The sequence below is a fragment of the Musa acuminata genome, chromosome BXJ2-3 (assembly GCF_036884655.1).
Source record: "Musa acuminata AAA Group cultivar baxijiao chromosome BXJ2-3, Cavendish_Baxijiao_AAA, whole genome shotgun sequence".
NCBI classification, from domain to species: domain Eukaryota; kingdom Viridiplantae; phylum Streptophyta; class Magnoliopsida; order Zingiberales; family Musaceae; genus Musa; species Musa acuminata.
Genome location: NC_088340.1, coordinates 29941705 through 29946527, shown reverse-complemented (window position 1 = coordinate 29946527; position 4823 = coordinate 29941705).

Sequence of the window (4823 nt, the reverse complement as noted above, 5' to 3'; positions counted from 1 at the left end):
TAAACACGACCAGATAAAGCATTAGATAAGATAACACACCAAAACCAACACTTTTTGCTGAAGACTCATAATAGGATAAGATAAACGAATAAAGAAAGTAAAAATCAAGAAAAGCTCCTATAAACTTCATATTATTTATTTCACATAATGAAACCAATAATATCATAAGCAGTAAAGAATGATAGAGATGTCTCCTGCCAGCACGATTAAAGTCAACAAGCACAACAACAAAATCCCATAATGTCTGAGCTACTACGGGAGGGATATCTAGATCTTTTCCCACATTGAGCCTTGTATTAAATAATAAATCTAGTCAAATTTCGAGTATTTAATTATCTTCTTATTGTTTCCTAGTAAAGTTTTCTTATATCTCTTTTTAACTCTCTTTACAGCAGTAATTCTAATCATTTCACATCATTAACCATTGTATTCATAAATCCTCCAAATACCATCTTATAGATCAGTCACTCGGGCTTACTCTCTTTCTCTCCTTGTCCAGATCACCATCTCCTTTCATCCTATTCCTCTGCCTCCTTTGACAATCTTCTTCCCTCTTCTCTTCTTCTTTCTCTTTGATTTGGGTCATGATATACAATTTCGAATGGTACCGCCCGGTACAGGTGGTACGTATCGGTCCAACGGCATACCGGTATGCGGACCGCCCGCTACCAGATGGAATGTGCTATAGTGCTACAGTAAGAGGAAGAAATATTTAAAACCGCTCGGTATGCCCTGGTGTACCGCTCAATATACGGTACCGTATCGTACCGAGCCAACCTCGAAACACCGGTATGGTACGGTATTTGCATACCTTGATTTGGGTCATACCAATCCATCCCCATTCTGGCTATCAATCGACATTAGACCAAGCTTTTAAACATGTCTTATGTACCTATCTTATATCAGATTGGTATCAGCGTATTTGCCCTACATCAAACATTTCTTTTTCTTTCTTGGTAATTTCACATCCAGCTCAACATTTTAATCTTAACTACACAAGCTAATTATACATGTTTTTTTAACTAAATAGTAGTTAGATTCATAAATCATGGTTGATTTAACAAATGTCTTATAAAATGTTCTTTAACATAAGAGGCACTCAATGATAACTGGATGGTCCACTGTTAATTCCCATCTAAATTAATAAATATGTATTGGTTTGAATGAAATTGCATTCCTTAGTCTTAAATTCTTAACCAATATTATAAAGCTTCCACCATTTCTCGGTTTATAAAGCAATGCACATGATTAAAATTTAAACATTTTTTTATATTAATTAGTTAAATTGCTATTTAAACCATAAAGCAACAGTGATCATACACCATTGATAGCGGCATGTCCTTGAACTTTTTTATTTGAAAAGTTTCCTTTCAAAGAAGTTCACATGACTATGATTTTGCTCAATCCTACAAATAATCAGATTACATTTCTTTCTTTAAATTGTAAATGAAAACAACAAGATTAAAATTTTGGTCATATCCTTCTAACACTTAAGTTCGCTTTTTATACAGGATTTAGAAATTGACATTAGAAATGAACTGGACAAAACCATCAAGAGACTTTAATCACAATTCTGGTCACAAAAGGAATTAATATTATTTTGATATATCTATTCAAGAAAATCAAACTAAGAAGCAAGGTATGCAATATCGAACCGTGCCGGAGTTTCAACGTTCGCTCGGTACTGTACGATATTGTATACCGTTTAGTATACCGTTCGGCATATATATATATAATTCGGTGACGTCACCTCTCTCTTCTCTCAGGCGGGACAACGTCACCTCGTTTATATATATATATATAAATTAATAAATATATATTTATATATAAAAGATTATATATTTATATATTTTTTTTTATAAAAGGCGACGTCGCCTTTTCCTTCTCCCACGCGAGGCGACATCACCTCATATATATATATATATATATATATATATATATATACAAACACAAGGTATGCAATTTCAAATAATACCGTCCGGTACGAACGGAACGATATATATATATATATATATATATATATATATATATATATTTATTTATTTATTTATTTATTTATTTATTTATTTATAAAAGGCGACGTCGCGTCGCCTTTTTCGATGACATCGCCTCGCCTTTTTCGACGACGTCGCCTTTTATAAGAATATATATATATATAAACTCGGCGACGTCGCCTTTTATAAAAATATTTTATATATAAATATTTATAAATATATATATTTATTTATTTATAAATATTTTTATATAAAATATTTTTATAAAAGGCGACGTCGCCTTTTCCTTCTCCCACAAGGGGCGATGTCGCCAAGTTTATATATATATATATATAAACTCGGCGACGTCGCCCCGCGTGGGAGAAGGAAAAGGCGACATCGCCGAGGCGATGCGACGTCGCCTTTTATAAAAATATATATATAAATATATATAATATTTTTATATATAAATATATATATATATATTTATTAATTTATATATATATATATAAACGAGCCGACGTTCGCTCGATATACAATATCGTACTGTACCAAGCGAACGTCGAAACTCCGGTACGATACGATATTGCATACCTTGTATATATATATATATATATATATATATATATATATATATATATATATATATATATATATATATATTTATTTATTTATTTATTTATTTATTTATTTATTTATTTATTTATTTATAAAATATTTATATATAAAATATTTTTATAAAAGGCGACATTGAGTCACCTTGGCGACGTCGCCTTTTCCTTCTCCCACGAGGGGCGACGTCACCGAGTTTATATATATATATATATATTTATATATAAATATTCTTATAAAAGGTGACATCGCGTCGCATCGCCTCGGCGACGTCGCCGATAAAGGCGACGCAACATCGCCTTTTATAAAAATATTTATATATAAATATTTATATATATATTAATAATATATATATATATATATATAGTTCGTTCCGTCCGGTAAAGGACGATCCGTGTACCGGTCAGTTGACGGACCAGTATGTACCGCCCGTACTAGACGGTATTATTCGAAATCGCATATCTTGCTAAGAAGTCTATGCAAAACTAAAGAGCTAATGAGAAAACGAGTGGACCAATTTTTGTTTCACTAATCATCCTATTTAATCCATTGGCTGATCTTTTAAGAAAAATATATAAGATAATGTTGATAATCTCACTTTAACTTTAATTTTCAAAATTTTGTTCTTATTTAGATATTAGAAATAATTATTACAAAATTCAAGACACAACTTCATTTTTTAGACCAAAATCCTCAGATTTTACCTTTTTCACACTTTAGAATGCATTTATCTATTTGCTTATCATTACAAAACTGATAATTCCCTTGATTATTTTAATGTTTTGAAAAAATCTAAAAACTACCAATTGTTTAACTCTATCTTAAATTTTCAGGATTCGATTCTACTTGTGCTTACTATTTTCTCTCAGTGAGACTAACATACACCATTGCAATGATTTGGCATGAAAAATTAATGAGGAAGACTAATTAGGTAAACAATATACCAAATGATGCTTGTGTATGTACTTTGCTGTGCTTCCATTGTCAATGACAAGAAGTAGGCCAAGTATCTGCACCACAAAGAGCAACAAAATCATTCAAATAAATATGCATACGCAGATCATAAATAAATTTCTACAAACATTTATTACGCACGTATAAAGAATAAAACCTGCATGGCATGTCGTTGAAGTTGAATGGTATGGAAAGGAACAAGGCCATCTTTAAATTGGACAAATACAGCCAAAGAACCATTTGCAACCATATGAAAGAGAACCTGAAGTGAATCATCTTCAATCAAACTTGCTGCTGCTGAAGGATGGGTTGCTAATGCCTTCATAATATGCACTATACTTCCCTCTATCTGATTGGAGACCAATGATAATAAGCGCTCATTAGATCATCAATTAATCACAACTGGAAGCGTGAAAACTATGCAAGAATGAGAACCTATACTAGTAGCTAACTGTAACTTTCTCCATCTCTACCAGCATACTTTGACCATTCACTGTGCTCCCAGATGTCTAAATAAGTAAAATTACTTCAGCATGCCTGTTATAATCTCTTAACTTGGAATATACTTATGAGCATTCATGCACAATTGTCCATTCACAGTGCTCCTAGATAAATAAATAACTACAAAGAGTGCATGAATGCAGAATTTCCAAGCTTAAATTGGCATAACTTTTATGGCATTAATGAGCTGAAATACTTCAGTTAGGTTAGAACTAGCTCAAGTGCCTACTTCTCCAAAATTAGTTACATGTGCTCAGACCTCACAGAATTATACAACAAAAAAAATGACAAACTGAAATTGCACCATTATCACTATAGTTTTCCTCTTATCTCTAGAAGGTACACAAGCATGGATTCATGTCTGCATGCATCCAAGTTATATGTTATACTTCTCAAAGAATATCTTTGTAGTGGTACCTCAAACAAAGTTGCATCTTGAACAGATATTTGGTCTCATAAACAAAAAACAACAAAAAAATACATATCAAGAAAACAATAGAAATCAAGAATCAGCTTTGGTTAAGCTGCCAAGTGCAAAGACAAGAAAGTTGACAAACTCCAATTCTCAATCAATCTTCTCTGAGAATAAAACAAAGGTTCAAGGTGAAAATCTAAAGAATGAAGTGATGTCCAGATATACAGGCATATTGTTTCAGTTATCGAACCCTAAAAACCCTGTGTTTTATAGCACTGAAGAAATGACAAGAAAGAAAAACTTGATTTTAAGCTGGCCAGCTAAGAAACACAAGGCAACAGATCTCAATGGCATCTTCTATGGTCACA